Genomic DNA, 23,128 nt, shown 5'->3' with positions numbered 1-23,128 from the left:
CAGGGACCCGGGCAGTAGGGGTGGGAAAAGAGGTGTAAAGTCCAGTCGTGAGGATTGCTTGGGGGAGAGAGGGATTATTTGAAGGAAATTACACCGGAAAATGTAACCTCGTGTAGGCGGCTGATGGTAAAATCAGTGTTTCGTGTGGGCAAAGTGGCTGGACTCAGGAGACAGAAGGAATTGAAAAAAATGAATTTTGAGTCAGAGACTGCCAGGCATCTTGGGTGGTAGACCAGGGGCATAAGGTATAAACATTGGAGGAGAAACAGAAAAGAGGTTTGGGGAAGAGAGAGAAGCCTAGTGTGAAGGCACGCCCAAGGCTGCGTTCTCCTTTGTAGAAATAGCAGCCTGTTGGCAGGGGCCCTCTGGACCTCAGCTGCCTACAGCCCACCCTTCCTTTCAGCCTCACTAAATTCCGAGGACTGTGGGAAGCCACCGTGGGAACAAGAGAGGAGAATGTCCTGCCAGAAGCCGAAAATGATGACACGTTGCCTACCCCTTCCTCCAATACCCGACCCAAGCGGTGTCGATGGCACCATCTGATGAGGGCTGGGTGTGGGCAGAAAGCTACCCATTTGCTTCGAGACCCTCTGGCTTTCACACAACCAGAGCAGAAAGCAGAAGCGAGACAGCTGGTCAAGGATAAAACCAGAGAGGACTTACAAGATGAAAGGAAGGGAATGCTAGAATTCCATAGGGAGACCCAGAAACCATTAGATATTCGCCAAGAGCCTCTGTGTGGTTTCAAACTCCCGAATCTACCGTCCCCTACCCAGACCTGCCTGCTGAAATATATAAACGTCATGGCTTGGCGTTGTGGGCCTATGTTCAGAACGCTGGAACCTGGATCCTCAGGATTAGCCAGATCTGTTGGATACTAAGGAGCACGGATCCAGTAGACGGGTCCTGGGAAATTAGACCCCCTGCCCCATGGGGGCTTCTGTCTAATTGGGAGGAAGAGCAGTGAACACACAGAGATGTTGGCAGGAGGGGATTATTCTTTTCCTTCCAACTAGAGGCAGGCCTCAATAAATTTTTATGCCGAGTGTAGAAGGAAACGTAATAGGTTTTCTGTTTTGGCTTTTTTAGATAATTTTTCAATGTGTTGAGTAGCTAATAATTACAATACCCAATAGCCAACATAAAAGCACAAGACAGTATGCATAGTGCACTACCATTTTTATTTTAAAAGGAGAAAAGAGAATGCATTTACATATTTCCTTGTATGTGCATAAAATATTTCTAGAAGGATATGTAAGAAGCCAGTGTTACAGAATGGCTCTGAAGAGAGAGGAACTGGGGAACTGGGGGCCAGGGTTGAGACTTTCCATTTTATTCCCCTTTTCACCTTGTGATTTTTCAACCATGTGAAGGCTTTTCCCATTCAAAAATAGTCTTTAAAATAAGTGTCAATATTTGTCAAGGCCTATTGTGTGCCAGGCAGAGCACCCGAGACTGAGATTTAGAGGTGAATACTACACAATCACTGCCCACGAATATCCGATAGGTCGGAGAAGAGGTGGTGGGTGTACTATTAGCTACGAAGCATAGCTAAAGGGTGGAGTGCAGATGGGCTGTGGAGTGGAATGGTGGCCAGAGAGTCTGACAGAGGAGGGGTTCAAGTCACAGACCCGCATTAGGCCTGGTTCATTCACTTAGTTGATGAGTGAGCTTAAATAGGTTGTTAAACCTCTCTAGACCTCGGTTTCCTTGCCTAGAAAATGGGAACAATAATGGTAAAGGAGGGGGAAGAGGAGGAAGAAGAGAAGAAATTATACTGCTGGTGGTGATGATGATGATGATGATGATGATGATGATGATGAAGGAGGAGAAGGGGAGAGGGAGATGGGAAAGAAGAAGCAGGAAGAGGAGGAGAAGGAGGAAGAGGGAAACAGTCTCAATGGATTGTTGTAGGGATTAAATGAGATAATGTGCGTAAAGTGCTCAGCACAAGATCTGACCCAAGACACACAGCACATGGCCATGACACACATGACACATGACATACAAGGCCATGATTAGTAAAAGTAATATTAGTTGTTATGGCAACACTGAGAAGAAAAGACTCAGAGTGACTAATTCTGGTCTGGGAGATTGGGGAAGTTTGATGAGGATGAGGCATATGAACTGGTTCTTTTTTTTTTTTTTTTTAGATTTTATTTATTTATTCATGAGAGACACAGAAAGAGAGATCAGAGACACAGGCAGAGGGAGAAGCAGGTTCCATGCAGGGAGCCCGACGTGTGACTTGATCCAGGAACCCCGGGATCACACCCTGAGCTGAAGGCAGACGCTCAACCACTGAGCCACCCAGGCGTCTCGGAACTGGTTGTTAATGGATAGAAGGATGAGTTGGATTTCAGCATCCACACGAAGACTGTCAGCAGGCAGCACAGTCCAGGCAGAGGTTTGGAGCCTCGTTGCTGCTGTTGCCTTTCTCTCTGTTGGCTTTGGTCCATATTGTGAAGCTATGAATCACATGGGAGGAGAGGTGAGGGAAGAGAGGGAGACTTAAATTGGAAATGCTAGGTCATGAGGCACCTTGAAGGTTGTAATAATGTTTTTCTTGACTCTCTCTGTCTCTCCATCTTAACACCTGGTCATCCTCTTGTCAAATCAAATCCATCCACACTTTTGTGGAGTGCTTCACGGGTGCAAGACACACATAAACTCACTAGCTCTGCAGAAAGTGGATACGGTGCTTTTAAGGACAAGAATCATATCATATTTCTTCTTTCTGTCTTTCATAATAATTTGGGAGATAATTCAATATCTGTACAGCTTATGTGACTGTTGATCAAGTGTTCTACTACCTGGATCCAGTGTATCCTGATGGAGGAATGGTAGGTTGAGCTCTGTGTTCCCTTTGTTTCATTTGTTTTGGGTCTGTGTGTGTGTGTGTGTGTGTGTGTGTGTGTGTGTGTGTCTTGGGGAGAGAGATACCTTTGTGACTAGGATTTGCCTTAAGATACTGGGTTACAATAAAAATTGAATGTGGAACATATTATGTTGGGATAACATTTTATTATGGGTGTTTATTGCTCTGGTAGTAAATTAAGGAACACTTTGCTGGCTTGAATGCACAAATAGGAATAGTTACTACATATTTTAAGGATGCAATCTAAAACATAAATTTCTTATTTTCCTCTCAGGCATCTAATCCAGCTGACTGGACAGTATCTTGAGATTCTAAAGCAACTTCTCTTTAAATATCTCTTGAACTGTAGGATCATGACATGGTGATGATTAAGAACTACACGGTTAAGAAGTCTAGTGAAGATGTACAAGACTCGGACGCTGCAGATAATACCTGATTTCACATTTTTATCATCATGACAGTCTTGTTTCCTCAATGCCTGATTTCATGTTTAGTATATATTAACATTCTGAATGTCTTAAATTTAAGTCATGAAAAATGCTAATTTTATCTGCTTTCTAAAATCTTTTTTAAATATTTTTTTTAAACAAAAGGAGGATCTTTCCGATTGATGATAGCAGTAACAAAGATTGTGATACAGAGGTTGATGATGGTAAGAAGGTTTGAGAACACATCAGCTGAATATTCACAGGTCTTTCAAGCCTGGGTTCAAATCTTACATCTGCTACTTACCTGCTGCCCACCCTTGAGCAAATGAGCTAATGTGTTCTGTTTTCTCATCATAAATTAGAAATAACCCTTACTGCTTCTTAATGTTTCACAGAGATGACAAAGAGGTCACTTCTTTGGACTGACTCCAACTCTTCAGTGGAGGCTTCCTGTAGAATTATCTTTTAAAAAGCATTCAAGGGAGAACCTGGGTGGCTCAGTGGTCAAGCAACTGCCTTCGGCTCAGGGTGTGATCCCAGGGTCCTGGGATCGAGTCCTGCATTGGGCTCCCCGTGGGGAGTCTGCTTCTCCCTCTGTCTATGTCTCTGCCTCTCTCTCTTTGTCTCTCACGAATAAATAAATAGAAAAATCTTTTTTAAAAAAAGCATTCAAAGGTTAGTATAGGCTCATGAGGAAAGAGCTCAGACATCAATTAGTGATGTCTGCCCTCGGTACAAGAGGGAGAAAGAGCCTTCCAAAGGCCCCAGATCTACTAAATGTGGTGTCAAGAAAGGCAGTTCTGACAATGTAAATAATTCACACATTATTAACCCAGAAGCAATAATGATTTCCACATGATTTTCCTGGAATTGTTTCTCTTCAAAATTATATAGATAGATGGATAGATAGATGAAATATATATGAATATGTAATCTATATCTGTAAATATATATGCATATACAAGTATACCTATATCTATTATCTACCTACTCTATCTATCTATCTATCTATCTATCTATCTATCTATCTATCTATCTAATCTATCATCAATCATCTATCCAATGAGACAGAAAGAGACATTTCAAAGCAACCTATAGCATGAACAAGATTGACTTACATAGAAGCACAGTCTAAACCCTTGGTCAGCACCTATGTGCAAAGCAGGCAGGGTCCACATTCTGCTGGCGTCCAGCCTCCCGTCCTCAAGGAGGCACTCTGCACCTTTGGGTCACATTCCTGCAGCTCAATGGACCTCCCTCTGGACGAGGCTATTCTGGGACACAAACCTTTGGCTGGGAAGGGGGAATTTTTTTTGGCCAACTCAAGAACTTGAAGGATGCTTCTTTCTTGTCTGATTTGTTTCTTGGGTATTTAGAGATGGTTAATTCTAAGCAAAACATAGCTCCTTGCTCTTTAGGAGAAGATATCGTTAAGTGTGTATGTGTGTGTGTGTGTGTATAAATATAAATGTGTGTGTACACGTACACTTAATATATATTTCAAAAGGTCTTTTTGGACATCAAATGACTCTTGCAAAACAACATGTTGATGAGTTAAGTGTAAATGAATCAGAAACATGTGGCTTGAATTCCCTTCAAAATACTCTAGGGTTTAAAATGAGGGGGGAAAAGGTACTTGGAGAAAAAAATACATTTTGGGTCTTGCTGGACCTAAATCATTTGAAAAATAGTTTAAGATGTTTGCTAAATCCAAAAAGCAGCTTTTGCTTCCACCATATGGCAATGTCAAAGTGGCTCTTCAGATAGCTTAAGCCTAATTTTAATTTCTTGCACATGTGGTAAAAACATCTTTGAGGACTCTCTTAAGCCACTGTTCAAGGGAGCACTCAGAGTTTGGGGATTTTTTTGTGCTTCATTTGCATAACAATGCCCACAGCCCCAGCTCCTCTTGTTTCTTAGAAGGGGCAGGGCTTGGTCTGAACTCTTGGACCTACTCTTTGGGCCCTGGCACCTCTCTGGGGTCATCTTTTCTCTCCATGCTCTAGGTTTTGGGGATGGACCCTCTATCCCCCCATCTGACTGGTTTCCGTTGGGAGATTTGCTTTCACTTGGGAGGACATATGTGGGCATTTGGAATATTATTCCCAGGTCTTGCTGAGTTTTCTCTGAGTCCACTCCCAAGTAATCACTGCAGGATGCTCCCTATTAAGAAAACTGGGCAAATTCCCAGGGACTGGGGTCATTAGGCATCGCTTCCAGTGGTTCAAAATATCCCATGATCCTTTGGGCTATCTATCCAGCTGCACAGATTCATCCAAACAGTCCAGGATGAAACAGGGAAAGGTCTGGAACAGTGGTTTTCAATGCAGTGGTATCACTCACTAAGGGGGTGTCAGAAATTTGTGGGGGCCTTCTTTATCTCAGTGGTGTGGGGATGCTACTGGTATTCAGTGAGCGAGGGTTGGGGATGTGAGATGTCCTATAATCAACAGGATGATCTCACCATATGAAAAATGACTGTTTCCCACAGGACTTTCGAATACACCATGAGACAGACATTCATATGGGTGAAAACCTGTTAATAATTAGCTGAGCCCAGAATCTAACCCTGTGTTATATATATATATATATATATATATATATATATATATATATAAGCACCAGTCATTTTTTTCTCAATTTCAATGTACCCTGGATTTTCCATACATGCCACTATCATGCAATCCAAGGGAAAATTGGACTTGGCTGTGTTGGTGACAAGATGGAAAAATATGTCACTCACGACAATGCCATTAGCAGGAGTTGAGCTGCCAGCACAGTGGAGCACAGCACGTCCGTATCAGCTGGCACAGTAGCCGCTGCCTTCACAGCAGGCCCACATGTAGGTGCAATGTGGATTATTTGTCATGGTTCTCTTTGTCCTCTTTCTCATTGAGACTGTGGTTATGGGTGTGCGTGTCTGTGTGTCTGTGTTTGTGAATGATGTGTAGGTTGGTTGTATTATCCACAAATTTGTCTGTAATAGATTTTGTTATCTGCGATTTTCATTTCAGTGTGGTAAAGGGAGTTTACAAAACATTTGTTACAAAAGCTGGCACTGGGGGTGGCTGAGGGGATCAATCTGTGAAAAGTCTGCCTTAGGCTCAGGTCATAAGCACAGGGTCCTGGGATCGAGGTCGGCATCGGGCTCCCTGCTCAACGGGGAGTCTTCTTCTCCCTCTGTTCCTCCCTCCACCAGTTCATGCTCTCTTTCTCGTGCTCTCTCTCTCTAACAAATAAATAAAATCTTTAAAACACACACACACACACACACACAAGCTGGCACTGATTTTGATATGATATAGAAGCCCTGGATGAGCGCCAATAGTGCCAAATAATGATGTAATATGGAAGCAAGAATTAGTAACCCTGGGTGGTTTGTGTCTACCACCAGCTTATTGTGTGATAGTGGTCCCTGAATAAGTCTCTTTTCTGATTTGAGACTCAGTTTCCCCACCTCAACCATGAGAATGTCACACTGATCACTAGGCCACAAACTTAAATTCCTCAAAAGTAGTGACTGTCCAGGGCCATATGTCTTCATATTAAACTTGGAAGAAGATTCTTCACTATATCCTGTAATGGAATATGCCTTCTACCGCTTTTCACAATATAGTTGGCCCTTGAACAGCAACACAGAGGTTGGGGGTGTTGACCTCCCATGCAGTCAGAAATCCATGTAGAACTTTTGATTCCTCTGAAACTTAACTACCAGATAGCCTACAGTTGACCAGAACCCTTCCCAATAACATGAACAGTTAGCCAATTAATACTGTTGAATTTAAATTTTAAAAATGTAAAAAAAAAGAACTCCTTTTGCTGTAAAAAAATACATCTTGTATATATTATATTTTTTTATAACGTATTCTTACCGTCAAGTAGGCTAGAGAAAAGAAAAAAATGTAATTAGGAAAATCACAAGCTAGAGAAAATATATTTATAGTACTATACTGTATTTATTGGGAAAAAAATCTGCATATAAGAGGACTTGTGGAGTTCAAAGCCGTGTTGTTCAAGGGTCATCTATACATGCAATGATTTGGGGTGTTGTTCTTTTTTATCTCTTTATAGAAATATCACCACAGATGGATTTCTCTGGACTTTGAGACAACAGTGTAATGATTCATGACAACTGAGACTTAGCCTTAATGATGAGGTGAGAGAGAGAGAGAGATTGTAGAAAAATACAACAACTCTTCTGTGTCAAAGAAGGAGAACCACTATTCAACTCCTGCCAATGGTTGCTAAATAGGTATGGTTTCATGTCCCCAGATCTTCAAATCATCTAAAAAAAAAAAAAAAACCAAAAGCCAGATATCTGAAGTTTAAAACATCTTCCTCTTGTGTTTAAAAATTGGTTCAGTTAAGAGTGAACTAAATAATACATTAGCCCCCAAGAATTCCATGCTGGTGTGTTAGATTCAGCCCCTGGACCCCCAGTTAGAGACCTCTAGATGAAACGAATGCTAAGATTATAGTTAGCTCTGAAAATCTAGTATTCTAACCCTGGGGTCGGAAGTTTCCCATAAGGGGCCAGAGACTAAATGACTTCCATTTTGCAGGCCATATGGTCTCTGCTACAACTGCTCACCCCCTGTGTGTGTTGCACAGAAGCAGGCTCAGGCAACAGTTATAGACACGGGTGTGCTTTGCTCCAATACGACTTTACAATAAGGTGTGGGCAAGACTGGGCCCACAGGCCACCTTCTGCCAGGCCCTGTTCTAAGAAACAGACCACTCTCTACACAGGGCTGCACACAACTGTGAAAAGCAAAGAGCAGTTGTGTGTGTGTGTGTGTTTTGTTTGGTTTTTTAAATATCATTTTAGAAAATAGTTCAAGATCTCAGGATGCCTGGGTGGCTCAGCGGTTGAGCATCTGCCTTTGGCTCAGGTCGTGATCTCAGGGTTCTGGGATGGAGTCCCACATCAGGCTCCCTGTGGGGAGTCTGCTTGTCCCTCTGCCTGTGTCTGTGCATCTCTCTCTGTGTCTCTCATAAATAAATTTAAAAAAAAATCTTAAAAAAAATAGTTCAAGATCTCGCTTGATAACACATCTGGGTGACTTCTCTTCCTTTTACGTTCATAAGAACAATTGCATCAATACTACGTCAGACCTTTTCCTTACTTAGACATTTTTTTTTTTTGAGGACTAGTTGGTCACAATGAAATGTCTATAAATATGGGGAAAAATGCTTTATAATAGGCACTCACGTTGGCTAATGGGGATGTGGGAATGCCTGTTTTGCATTTGGATTTCTGATATCATCTACTTACAGCATCTGCAACATCCTCTTTGGTCAAGGCAATGCCAGAAGTCTTGTTGGGAAATAGTGAGAAGCCTGGAACCTGCCAGATGTTGGGTTGCTGGGTCAGTCAAGGCAGTCCTGGGAAGGAAGATGTCAGGGTTCAAGGCCAATGCAGCATCCCAGCCTGGGCCTAAGGAGCAGCGCTAGCCTCTTTCTCAATAGATGGGTGCCTGAGGCGAGTCATTTAACTTTTCAGCTGTAAAATGAAGAATATGAGCTAATCGATTTCAAAACCTTGACAGTTGCCTAATTCCTAAAATCCCCCACCAAGCCTGCTGACCCAATTCTAGAGGATTCTAGACAATGGTGTATGCTGATAGGTTACAGGATGGGACTAATTGCATGGGTCTGTACTGGGTGTCTGTAGCTTTTATCCACCTCCTGTCCACCTTACTTTCTTTGCATAACAGCACACAGTCTTTCCTGTGAACTATGACCCCGCTCCTATTTTTAGGCCAGAGGGTAAATGTGGGCTGAGTATAGTCACTAGTTCTCCAGAGTGGGCCCATTACCTCATCGTGGCCAAAGCATTCCTTCCTGCTGGCCAGTGATTGGCTCTGTAATGGACATGTGACTCAAATCAGCCCAATGGGAGCCATTTCTAGAAGGTTGGCTGGAACAGTAGGTGGCTTCCCTCATCCAGCTAGAATGGACTACCTGTAAAGACACACATCGGGAACTTACGTATAGCCATCTTTGTCAGAGTAAAGAAAGTCCTTTTCAGAATGAAGCCAACTAGGAGGAAATAGAGCTGAAGGAGGGAGAAGGTAGGTTCAGACAAGGTGGCTTAAGCCTCTGAATGCAGTCATGGCTCAAGCCAATTATATCCCTTGAGTGGACTTCCTAGATGTGAGAAATAAATGTAGTTTTTGTAATTGTACATGACCTTGAATAGATTTTTTTTTCCCACTGGCAACCAAAGGAGTCTTGAATTGAGTGCCCAAATAATAGGGATGTGAGCATAAACACCCATACATGTCCTCAGCCACCTTTAGTAGGGGAAAAGATCTCAGGTTCTAGGGGACTCTCCATGCTTGTCTCAGCTCTGCAGTGCTCGCTGGTCATATGTCTGAGCAAGTAGCTTATCCACTCTGTGCTTCCGTTGTGTCTCCTACCACACAGAGAAATTTGGGTGAAAGGCTCAGAGATAGTCTCAATGATTCATCTCAAAGTGGGCCAACATGGGCCAAGTCTCCAATGCATGATCACCGAGGAAAGATGTAGCAGCCCCTTCTCAGACAGCTCCTCCAAGGGAGGAGAAGGTAAGAACTCCTCATAATGAATTGCGCACCATGGGTGCTCAAGGCACGTCATTACTACTTATTCTCCTTCTCTTCTCCTCCTCTTGTTCCTCCTCTTCCTTCTCCTCTCCCCCCTCCCCCTCCCTTCCTCATCCTTCTCCCTCCCTCTCTCCATCCCTTTGCTATGGGCCTTGTTCTTCTTCTTCATCCTAATATTAGCATCAACGGTATTTGTATTCGTTTTAACGTAATCATCATTCCTCAAAATTTCTTTCCCGTTATGAATATGTGAAGAACACGGAAAATAATCCAGTCTGTAAACTTGAGTTTTAGAAGGCAACCTCTTTAATTCTTGGGTTCATCTTGAAAATTAATCTGGTGATATCTGACCCATCCGCTTTGTGGAGCAGTTGGAAGACAATAATGGATGTGAAAGAGCTTTGACAATGTAAGCATTGTCCTTACCGAGAACATCCCCTCCGTCCCCCACCCCCTTGGAGTCACTAATGGCAATATAGTGTTTGGTCTGTGTTTCTCTAGTACCCATAAAAATAAGTGCCATCATAAGGCTAAATAATTTCTCAGAAGAAACAATGCAGCCCCCCCCCCCCTTTTCTTCAACAAGAGACTTTTCTCCAATAGATTTAATTAGGTCATGGTTCAGTAGACCCCAATAAGGGCCTTAGGAGACTTTGCTCTTGTCCCTTTGAAATGGCATAATCTGTAAAAACCAAAACAGAGACGTACTCCTTATTACACTATTATTTAATCTGGATTCTCTCCAGACTCGGCAGCAGCAGCTTCCAGTGGGGTGGGTGATGGGAGGCTGGCCTCAGAATAAACACCATGTGGTTCCTGGAATTTGGAGACCAGCTCTTTCCACTGCCCTTGCCCTCCCTTCATTGGCAGATCCTGGGTGCCAGGCAGCTTTATTACAACCTGGCCTGGCCGAGGGAGCCACTCTGCCTGTCAACAGTCAGAAGCCAAGGGGAGAGGCCTCGATCCAGGGCTTGACACTGAGCCAAGTCCACCCGTGGTTGCAATGGGCTGCTTCTCCGGTGAGAACAGAGCCTGAAACAATTATGCTTTTGTGCTAGTGGTGACCTGGGTGCTGCCCATTCTGGATTTGACCAGCTGGAGCACAGGAGATGGGTGAAATCTGTCGATGTTCAGGACCCCTGGGCCATGAGCTTGTTTATAGAGGAAGTTCAGAGTCAGCGAGACTAGGTTCAAATGCTGTGTGACTTTGAGGCTACACTTAACCAGCCATTGTATCTTTTTCTGGAAAATGGGTGTAATACGTATTACTCAGACTTTTCTCTGCATTGGGTACAGTAATATATTAAGTACCTACTGAGAGCTTAGGACATGCCACCTGTTTGAAAATCACGAGCAATCATTCCCATGAATAAACTTAAGATTTTAGGCAAGGCTACCCCCACTTATCTGTCTCATCAGAGACAAAAATTAGCCAGAGTTTTGAGCTGTACATGTCAAGTATACAGATGACAATTTTAAATTTGGCCAAAATTTAACTTTTCACAATTTTTTAAAAATTTAGGGATATAACCTACAAGCACAAAATCTGCATAAATGATACAATTAAATCAAACATGCACATGACCATAACCCACATCAAGCAAAAAAAAAAATGTATATTACCAGCACCAAGAAGCCTCTAATGTCCCCCCCCACTACAAACACCTGCATTCTTAATCTGACTTTTATGATAATCATTTTCCTGTTTTTCTTAATAATTTTGCCACCTATCTATGCATCAATGAACAATATAGTTCACCTTGCTTACTTTTAAACTTCATAAAATGAATCATATAGCATTGCATTATTGTGTGTCTTCGTTCTATCATTGTGATGTTTGGAATATTTATCAAGCTCTTGCATGTAGCTGTGACTTATCTTTTCAGTGCTGTAGAATATTCCATTAATCAGAACTGAAAGATGAAAGAGTTGATATCGGATAGCAGCCAGCGCCTGTGTGGGGCAGAGTCTCCAGCAGCAGTCCTCATGAATCCCTCCTCACCTCCAAGTGCTCGGCACCCACTCCAAAAGTGGAGTCTGTTTTCCTTCCCTGAACCTCAGATGGCCTCATGAATTGGTTTGACCAATAAAACACGGAGGATCTCAAGCCCTTGGACTGCTGAATCCAGCCCTTATGAAAGCACTGACAGCTTCTGCCTCTTTGAAGCCAGCACTGACTGAGAAGCCCAGTGACTCTGAGCTCCCCATGCTGTAGGAAAACCCAAGGAACCCACATGGGGAGAGATTGCCATGCCCGAGGAGACCCCAGCCCCTCCAGCCATTCCAGAAGGAGCACCAGCTACCCTTCCACATGCATCTTGGACATTTCAGCCCCAGCAGAGGCGGGGCTGGGGGGAGCCCAAGAATGGTGCAGCCCAGTCCTGCTCACATTGCAGAACTGTCAGAAAGGATATTTTGTCCTTTTAAGTTCCTAAACTTGGGGCCCTTTGTCATGCAGCAACAGCTAACAGGAAAATATTCCTAAGGAGTCAGCTGGGCAGAATTTGTTTCTCTCTCCTTCAGACTTAACAGCCTCTATCTTTGCAAGTTTTACATCTTTGCACTTTGCAAGTGATATTATTTACATCTTCATACATTTTTAAGCGCATCTCACATCACCTCATTTGTCATCATCCTCTCATAAGCCACACGCTTGTACGCGTTTTGTGAAAATGGTGCTGTGGGTTTAGGTCAACAGATGAAAGAAAAAGAAAAAAAAAGGAAGAAGAACTAAAATCTGTCGCTAACTGCAAAGATGTAAGGGTATGTTTCATTACTTTGTCTTTTTTTTTTTCTAATGAATGGCCGTGCAACCCTATTCTCACAAAAGTGTATTTTGAAATAAAAGCATTAATTTATTTGAGTAAACAGATGGTGGCTTTCACTTTAAAAAGGTACTCGATAGAGAATGCAAACAATAAAACCTGAGTCTTTACTACCTTGAACTTCGCCCTGAAATGGTTAACAGCCCACCTCCGGTTTACTGCCTTGGGGTATGGGGGAGTCAGAAATAGCAACAAACCTTTCTACATTTGCACAAATGTAATTGCTTCTAATGCTACTTAAGTTTGAAGAAGCCTTAGCATTTTCATTTCACTGGAGCTTTTAGGTTTGTTTCTCCTTTCAAAGGCGGAATGTATTGAATGCTCCATAAAAGAATGACTGCAGAGGGGGTGGGGGGTGGAGGCTAGAAAAACTAACAGCTTTCAAAAATAAAGCTATCCATGTGGGAGGTGGAAAGTAGAAGATCTGTTCAAAGAGGCAGCAGAGGCTGGTTGAATGAATAGGAGGGAGTTTGAATCTGGCTCCGCCCATCTGTCTGCAATCACCTCTGGGCAAATGATCTACATTTTCTGAACTCAGTTTTCTCATCTGTAAAATGGGGCTAAGGGAAGCCTCACAAGACCTGAGTGAAGAATCAAAAGTGAATCTACCTAAGGGGTTTAGTCCAATGACTGGCATGAAATAGATCCCCAATGGATGTTAACGCCCTACCGTATAGATAATTTATAGGAGATGGTTTTGGAAAGGCTGGCGATTTGTCTAGAGGATGGTGGATTTAGGGACCCATTTCCTCAAAGAAGCCAGAAAAATCCCGGAGAGTAAATCATCAACCCCTTGATGGAGATAATGCTGCCTGTCTGTGGCTGCATCCCTAACACCACTTGCGGCCTTGGGCATAATCAAATGCCATTGAGCAATCCTGGAAAAGGATTTTGGTTTTGTTTTGTTTTGTTTTTGTTTTTTAAGGATTTTGTTTTTGTGGTTCTTTCTGGCTTCTACCAGCTGGAGACCCAGGCCTAAGGGAAGGGAGTGAAGTCTTTAGAAATTTTGAGGAGAAAAATTCAGGAATAAGCCATTCACTTGGACAATAAGATGGACCAACATAGATACCACATCTAGGTTTTCCAGGCATTGGTACAAAATCCCCAAAACCCAGCCAAGTAAAAGTTGTAGCTAACTTTTTTATTTTCATACTGAACATGCAAAAGGAAGGAGGAGTTTCTGAAGTACAACCTTGGCTTAATCTTGAATGAGGGGTTTTGTGTTCAATGGACAAGATCGCTCATCTATAAAAATTTCAGAGTCAGGATTTGAATCTAGGCCTAACTCTGTAAACCCATGATTTTTAACCAAAGTGCTCTCTTGCCTCCCTGAAGGAAACCAACTGGATCCTACATAAGAATCTGGGACCAAATGGGAAGGGATTAGAGAGAAGCAGAACAGCTCATCCTCAAGAGTTTATGCTGTGCTTCGAATATGCAGGTCAGAGCTATATGCAGAGGAAGGGTTCCACAGGGAGATCAGATAAGATAGAGGAAGATTGAACTGATGGATGCCAAGAGACCCAAGAAAAGCCCTTCCAAGTGAGGGGAAAACAAGAAAGTAAGTAGCAAGGTTCGAAGTCCTGGTGCTTAAACAAATCAAGCTTGGTGTTCCAAGAAAAGTGTTCAGGATTTAGATCATGGAAAATGAGAAGGGGACCTTTGTGCATGGTGAGGGCAAATATGGCTAGATGAAGACCCCATGCAGGACTGATCTCAAATCAGCCAGTGGCTTCTGGAGAGTCCAAACACCAAATTTGTCCTATTCCATTTCATGGTCCTATTTTGAGATGGGCACCCAGGAAGAAGAAAATCTATGCATGGAAGCCAAGATCACCCAAACAGGGAACCGAGGTTTGAATATCTGTGTCAGATTTCTGTGGATTCTTCAGTAGACTATCTGAATTTTTCTCTTTCCTCTTCTGGGCTCTCTTTCCCTAGCTTTCTTGCTGTCCTTTTTTGAGTACTTTCAGGTAAAAATTAATGTACATGAGAGCATCAGAATCTATCATTTCACTGCATGAGAAACCTTCTGAGACTCTACCCATTAACACCACCTCAAAAGTCCAAACTTCTATAGTCTAGGGTTAGTGTGCGAGTCAAGACCCAAAATAAAATCTGATCCAACCAGTAACTTATCCAGACTTACCTCCCATTCCTCAGCCATCCCTTCCGAATATATGCATTATCTCCCATTTCTGGAATTCCTGAAGTCTTTTGATCACTCCACAGACTTATCAGAATTGGTTCTTCATTGAAGTACTATATGCATATTTGTGGTAACATCTCTGATACAGGTGTTGAAGTTGACAGGGTCATAATTCCCATCTTCTCCCATTTCTCTGCTCCAGCCCTGCCCAAGGACTTGACACTGGGAAGCAGCCTCGATGTTATTGGATACATCCACAGTAGAGAAATAAGTAAATGAAAGAGTTTGTCAATACTCTTGGTTTTGATTTAACCCTGGAATGGGTTCAAAATAAGTACCAAGAGCTGCCTGACAATTCTTTTTCCTGAACTCCATCTTTATACATATAGGAGTGGTTGGTCAACACATTTCTTGGTTAAGATAACTCGAGTTCAAATAACATTTGCAGTGTGCCAGGCTTCGTGCTAGGTATTGAGGATTTAAAGATGATGAAGACACAGTCTTTAACTTAAAGAATCTATATAGTCTAGAAACAGAGTTAAATATGTAGTAAAATATTAAAATAATACCAGCTGCATTTATTAATCATTTACTGTGTACCTGAGACTTCATAAGCATTCTATCACTTATTCTCCAAACCCTGTGAGATTATTTTTGATTCCAGCCATGATGGAGTCACTGATACCAGACTCACTCTCTCCCTCATCCACAAATGTATGAAGCAACTGCTTTCAGACAGTCAAGAGTTGTTTGAGAGAAAGGAACACTCAGGACCACCTCCATGTTCACCCTATTTTCCACTCCCAGCAGAGAGAAGCACAACCAAAGCAGATGGGTAGTGGCCTTGCTGGGCTGAGAAAACAGAGGCAGGAGTTCGGTGTAACAATGCTGCCAGAATTAGTGGAAGAGGACAATAAGAGACAAGAAGCTCGGGGCCCCTGGGTGACTCAGCAGCTGAGCATCTGCCTTCAGCTCAGGTCATGATCCCAGGTCCTGGGATCAAGTCCCGCATCTGGCTCTCCATAGTGAGCCTGCTTCTCCCCCTGCCTGTGTCTCTGCCCCTCTCTCTCTGTGTCTCTCATGAATAAATAAAACAATCTTAAAAAAAGAGAGAGAGATATAAGAAGCTGTATCAACAAGAAACACCACAAATCTGCGTGGAGGTCCCCTTACCTCTGGGCCAAATACTTACTGTGGATTTGCGAGGCAAGACACCAAAGCTTAATGGGGAAGAGCCACTGGCAGGGCCAGGGAAGGGGTGAGTCACAGAGCAACTCCAGAGGGTACCCTGGGCCAGGAGATGTTGGAATTCTGACCAGGGAAGGAACAGAGTATTCTGAATAACCCAAGCAATGGATTGATACCCCCAGGAAGTGCATGCCTTTAGGGATAAAACTCCTCTAGCTTGGGAGATGGAGCTGTTCCCTACCCATGTTAACAAAACCTGACCAGGTCACTCTCTGAGGTCAACCTGAGCATCCAACCCATTAACTACTTTGCCAAAATAAAACTCAATTCTCTTTAAAGGAAGAGAAGACGATTCATATTTTCATTAGCATGGTCTCTGCGAAGAGAAACACACCTAGTATGTAATCATCTAGTTGCTGGAAATGAAAAACATAGACAGAAGATCATTAAAGCAACCGGAAGAAAAAGACATATGGCACACAAAGAAGAATGGAAGAATAAATGCTATCTTCTTTTTTTTTTTTAATGCTATCTTCTTATTAAAAAATGATGGAAATCAGAGGCAAGTAATTACATCTTTAAGAGCAAATTAAGGGAGTTGCCTTAAAATACTGTATCCATTGAAAATATCCTTCAATAAGGAAGATGAGCAAAAGACAAAGAAAGCTAAACAAATCTAAATTCATCACCGGCCATCCTGCCTACAAGAAATGTTAAGGAAGTTCCTTAGACAGAAAATTAAATCTACATAAAAGGCTGAAATAGGCCAGATATGGGACATATATGGATAAATATAGATGACTTTAAAAAAAGGTAATTTCTTTAAAAAAACAATTTCTTGAAGCAAAACATACTAACAATATGTTATGGGGTTTGTAATACTTATAAAATTAAAATAATTATAATAATAACATAAAGGGGGGAGGAGCAAGATGGCGGAAGAGTAGGGTCCCCAAATCACCCGTCTCCACCAAATTACCTAGAAAACCTTCCAATCATCCTGAAAATCTATGAATTCGGCCTGAGAATTAAAGAGAGAACACCTGGAATGCAACAGTGAGAAGAGTTCGCGCATCTATCAAGGTAGGAAGACGGGGAAAAAGAGATAAAGGAACAAAGGCCTCCAAGGGGGAGGGGCCCCGCGAGGAGCCGGGCTGAGGCCGGGGCGAGTGTCCCCAGGACAGGAGAGCCCCGTCCCGGAGGAGCAGGAGCTGCACCGACCTTCCCGGGGGAAAGGGGCTCGCAGGGAGGTGGAGCAGGACCCAGAAGGGCGGGGATGCCCTCGGGTTCCCGGGGACAGTAACAGCAACTGCGCGCCCAGGAGAGTGCGCCGAGCTCCCTAAGGGCTGCAGCGCGCACGGCGGGACCCGGAGCAGCTCGGGGGAGCTCGGGCAGAGGAAGAGGCTCCGTGCCGAGGGGGCTGCGCGGTTCCAGGAGCAGCTCGGAGGGGCTCGGGCGGCAGCTCCGCGGAGGGGGTTGCGCGGCCCGGGAGCGCGAATCCACCAGCGCAGGCTCCGGAGCACAGGGCGCCGGGACACAGCCCAGGATCCCGCCTCCCCCGGGACAGGCAGAGGCCGGGAGGGCCCAGGACAGCGAGGACGCTCCTGCCCCAGCTGAGCAGATCAGCGGCCCCGCCCCGGAGCCTCCAGGCCCTGCACACGGAGAGCTTTGTAGTCATTGCAGGAGCTGACTCCAGGGCTGCAGAGCTGGCCCCGCCACTGCGGTTGTTCCTCCTGGGGCCTCACGGGGTGAACAGCCCCCACTGAGCCCTGCACCAGGCAGGGGCACAGCAGCTCCCCCAACTGCTAACACCTGAAAATCAGCACAACAGGCCCCTCCCCCAGAACACCAGCTAGACTGACTGACAACTTCCAGGGGAAGCCAAGGGACTTAAAGTACACAGAATCAGAAGATACTCCCCGGTGGTTCTTCTTTTTTTGTTTTGTTTTGTTTTGTTTTGTTTTGTTTTGCTTTTTGATTTGTTTCCTTCCCCCACCACCTTTTTTTTCTCCTTTCTTTTTCTTTCTCTTTTTCTTCTTTTTTTGTTTCCGTTTTTTTTCTCTTCCCTTTTTTTTTTCTCTTTCTCTTTTCTTTCCTTCTTTTTCTCCTCTCTTTTTCTCTTTTTCCCAATACAACTTGCTTTTGGCCACTCTGCACTGAGCAAAATGACTAGAAGGAAAACCTCACCTCAAAAGAAAGAATCAGAAACAGTCCTCTCTCCCACAGAGTTACAAAATCTGGATTACAATTCAATGTCAGAAAGCCAATTCAGAAGCACTATTATACAGCTACTGGTGGCTCTAGAAAAAAGTATAAAGGACTCAAGAGACTTCATGACTGCAGAATTTAGAGCTAATCAGGCAGAAATTAAAAATCAATTGAATGAGATGCAATCCAAACTAGAAGTCCTAACGATGAGGGTTAACGAGGTGGAAGAACGAGTGAGTGACATAGAAGACAAGTTGATAGCAAAGAGGGAAACTGAGGAAAAAAGAGACAAACAATTAAAAGACCATGAGGATAGATTAAGGGAAATAAACGACAGCCTGAGAAAGAAAAACCTACATTTAATTGGGGTTCCCGAGGGCGCCGAAAGGGACAGAGGGCCAGAATATGTATTTGAACAAATTCTAGCTGAAAACTTTCCTAATCTGGGAAGGGAAACAGGCATTCAGATCCAGGAAATAGAGAGATCCCCCCCTAAAATCAATAAAAACCGTTCAACACCTCGACATTTAATAGTGAAGCTTGCAAATTCCAAAGATAAAGAGAAGATCCTTAAAGCAGCAAGAGACAAGAAATCCCTGACTTTTATGGGGAGGAGTATTAGGGTAACAGCAGACCTCTCCACAGAGACCTGGCAGGCCAGAAAGGGCTGGCAGGATATATTCAGGGTCCTAAATGAGAAGAACATGCAACCAAGAATACTTTATCCGGCAAGGCTCTCATTCAAAATGGAAGGAGAGATAAAGAGCTTCCACGACAGGCAGCAACTAAAAGAATATGTGACCTCCAAACCAGCTCTGCAAGAAATTTTAAGGGGGACTCTTAAAATTCCCCTTTAAGAAGAAGTTCAGTGGAACAGTCCACAAAAACAAGGACTGAATAGATATCATGATGACACTAAACTCATATCTCTCAATAGTAACTCTGAATGTGAACGGGCTTAATGACCCCATCAAAAGGCGCAGGGTTTCAGACTGGATAAAAAAGCAGGACCCATCTATTTGCTGTCTACAAGAGACTCATTTTAGACAGAGGACACCTCCAGCCTGAAAATAAAAGGTTGGAGAACCATTTACCCTTCGAATGGTCCTCAAAAGAAAGCAGGGGTAGCCATCCTTATATCAGATAAACTAAAATTTACCCCAAAGACTGTAGTGAGAGATGAAGAGGGACACTATATCATACTTAAAGGATCTATTCAACAAGAGGACTTAACAATCCTCAATATATATGCCCCGAATGTGGGAGCTGCCAAATATATCAATCAATTATTAACCAAAGTGAGGAAATACTTAGATAATAATACACTTATACTTGGTGACTTCAATCTAGCTCTTTCTACCCTCGATAGGTCTTCTAAGCACAACATCTCCAAAGAAACGAGAGCTTTAAATGATACACTGGACCAGATGGATTTCACAGATATCTACAGAACTTTACATCCAAACTCAACTGAATACACATTCTTCTCAAGCGCACATGGAACTTTCTCCAGAATAGACCACATATTGGGTCACAAATCGGGTCTGAACTGATACCAAAAGATTGGGATTGTCCCCTGCATATTCTCAGACCATAATGCCTTGAAATTAGAACTAAATCACAACAAGAAGTTTGGAAGGACCTCAAACACGTGGAGGTTAAGGACCATCCTGCTAAAAGATAAAAGGGTCAACCAGGAAATTAAGGAAGAATTAAAAAGATTCACGGAAACTAAGGAGAATGAAGATACAACCGTTCAAAATCTTTGGGATGCAGCAAAAGCAGTCCTAAGGGGGAAATACATCGCAATACAAGCATCCATTCAAAAACTGGAAAGAACTCAAATACAAAAGCTAACCTTACACATAAAGGAGCTAGAGAAAAAACAGCAAATAGATCCTACACCCAAGAGAAGAAGGGAGTTAATAAAGATTCGAGCAGAACTCAACGAAATCGAGACCAGAAGGACTGTGGAACGGATCAACAGAACCAGGAGTTGGTTCTTTGAAAGAATTAATAAGATAGATAAACCATTAGCCAGCCTTATTAAAAAGAAGAGAGAGAAGACTCAAATTAATAAAATCATGAATGAGAAAGGAGAGATCACTACCAACACCAAGGAAATCCAAAGATTTTAAAAACATATTATGAACAGCTCTACGCCAATAAATTAGGCAATCTAGAAGAAATGGACGCATTCCTGGAAAGCCACAAACTACCAAAACTGGAACAGAAAGAAATAGAAAACCTGAACAGGCCAATAACCAGGGAGGAAATTGAAGCAGTCATCAAAAACCTCCCAAGACACAAGAGTCCAGGGCCAGATGGCTTCCCAGGGGAATTTTATCAAACGTTTAAAGAAGAAACCATACCTATTCTCCTAAAGCTGTTTGGAAAGATAGAAAGAGATGGAGTACTTCCAAATTCGTTCTATGAGGCCAGCATCACCTTAATTCCAAAACCAGACAAAGACCCCACCAAAAAGGAGAATTACAGACCAATATCCCTGATGAACATGGATGCAAAAATTCTCAACAAGATACTGGCCAATAGGATCCAACAATACATTAAGAAAATTATTCACCATGACCAAGTAGGATTTATCCCTGGGACACAAGGCTGGTTCAACACCCATAAAACAATCAATGTGATTCATCATATCAGCAAGAGAAAAACCAAGAACCATATGATCCTCTCATTAGATGCAGAGAAAGCATTTGACAAAATACAGCATCCATTCCTGATCAAAACTCTTCAGAGTGTAGGGATAGAGGGAACATTCCTCGACATCTTAAAAGCCATCTATGAAAAGCCCACAGCAAATATCATTCTCAATGGGGAAGCACTGGGAGCCTTTCCCCTAAGATCAGGAACAAGACAGGGATGTCCACTCTCACCACTGCTGTTTAACATAGTACTGGAAGTCCTAGCCTCAGCAATCAGACAACAAAAAGACATTAAAGGCATCCAAATTGGCAAAGAAGAAGTCAAACTCTCCCTCTTCGCCGATGACATGATACTCTACATAGAAAACCCAAAAGTCTCCACCCCAAGATTGCTAGAACTCATACAGCAATTCGGTAGCGTGGCAGGATATAAAATCAATGCCCAGAAGTCAGTGGCATTTCTATACACTAACAATGAGACTGAAGAAAGAGAAATTAAGGAGTCAATCCCATTTACAATTGCACCCAAAAGCATAAGATACCTAGGAATAAACCTAACCAAAGATGTAAAGGATCTATACCCGCAAAACTATAGAACACTTCTGAAAGAAATTGAGGAAGACACAAAGAGATGGAAAAATATTCCATGCTCATGGATTGGCAGAATTAATATTGTGAAAATGTCAATGTTACCCAGGGCAATATACACGTTTAATGCAATCCCTATCAAAATACCATGGACTTTCTTCAGAGAGTTAGAACAAATTATTTTAAGATTTGTGTGGAATCAGAAAAGACCCCGAATAGCCAGGGGAATTTTAAAAAATAAAACCATATCTGGGGGCATCACAATGCCAGATTTCAGGTTGTACTACAAAGCTGTGGTCATCAAGACAGTGTGGTACTGGCACAAAAACAGACACATAGATCAGTGGAACAGAATAGAGAATCCAGAAGTGGACCCTGAACTTTATGGGCAACTAATATTCGATAAAGGAGGAAAGACTATCCATTGGAAGAAAGACAGTCTCTTCAATAAATGGTGCTGGGAAAATTGGACATCCACATGCAGAAGAATGAAACTAGACCACTCTCTTGCACCATACACAAAGATAAACTCAAAATGGATGAAAGATCTAAATGTGAGACAAGATTCCATCAAAATCCTAGAGAAGAACACAGGCAACATCCTTTTTGAACTCGGCCATAGTAACTTCTTGCAAGATACATCCATGAAGGCAAAAGAAACAAAAGCAAAAATGAACTACTGGGACTTCATCAAGATAAGAAGCTTTTGCACAGCAAAGGATACAGTCAACAAAACTCAAAGACAACCTACAGAATGGGAGAAGATATTTGCAAATGACATATCAGATAAAGGGCTAGTTTCCAAGATCTATAAAGAACTTATCAAACTCAACACCAAAGAAACAAACAATCCAATCATGAAATGGGCAAAAGACATGAACAGAAATCTCACAGAGGAAGACATAGACATGGCCAACATGCACATGAGAAAATGCTCTGCATCACTTGCCATCAGGGAAATACAAATCAAAACCACAATGAGATACCACCTCACACCAGTGAGAATGGGGCAAATTAACAAGGCAGGAAACAACAAATGTTGGAGAGGATGCGGAGAAAAGGGAACCCTCATACACTGTTGGTGGGAATGTGAACTGGTGCAGCCACTCTGGAAAACTGTGTGGAGGTTCCTCAAACAGTTAAAAATATACCTGCCCTACGACCCAGCAATTACACTGTTGGGGATTTACCCCAAAGATACAAATGCAATGAAACGCCGGGACACCTGCACCCCGATGTTTATAGCAGCAATGGCCACGATAGCCAAACTGTGGAAGGAGCCTCGGTGTCCAACGAAAGATGAATGGATAAAGAAGATGTGGTTTATGTATACAATGGAATATTACTCAGCTATTAGAAATGACAAATACCCACCATTTGCTTCAACGTGGATGGAACTGGAGGGTATTATGCTGAGTGAGGTAAGTCAGTCGGAGAAGGACAAACATTGTATGTTCTCATTCATTTGGGGAATATAAATAATAGTGAAAGGGAATATAAGGGAAGGGGGAAGAAATGTGTGGGAAATATCAGAAAGGGAGACAGAACGTAAAGACTGCTAACTCTGGGAAACGAACTAGGGGTGGTGGAAGGGGAGGAGGGTGGGGGGTG

At 42.8% G+C, this 23,128-nt stretch overlaps 1 long non-coding RNA gene across 4 annotated transcripts in view; it reads right to left on the bottom strand.

Annotated features, from left to right (window-relative positions):
* LOC144299909 (uncharacterized) overlaps positions 1–23,128 on the bottom strand; it is a 383,693-nt gene that overhangs the window by 21,794 nt on the left and 338,771 nt on the right. Inside the window, exons 1-4 of one of the 4 annotated variants that reach the window (XR_013366552.1) lie at positions 14,868–16,586; positions 9,126–9,270; positions 8,582–8,809; positions 1,415–2,468 (exon numbers count right to left, since the gene is read on the bottom strand). This is a non-coding gene — a long non-coding RNA (uncharacterized LOC144299909). Of the gene's footprint in view, positions 1–1,414; positions 2,469–7,286; positions 7,592–8,581; positions 8,810–9,125; positions 9,271–14,867; positions 16,587–23,128 lie in introns of those variants that run through there. The other 3 variants (XR_013366550.1, XR_013366553.1, XR_013366551.1) reach the window with 3 other exon arrangements.

The sequence above is a fragment of the Canis aureus genome, chromosome 27, assembly GCF_053574225.1.
Source record: "Canis aureus isolate CA01 chromosome 27, VMU_Caureus_v.1.0, whole genome shotgun sequence".
NCBI lineage: Eukaryota > Metazoa > Chordata > Mammalia > Carnivora > Canidae > Canis > Canis aureus.
This window is presented reverse-complemented; position numbering and strand designations above follow the sequence as displayed.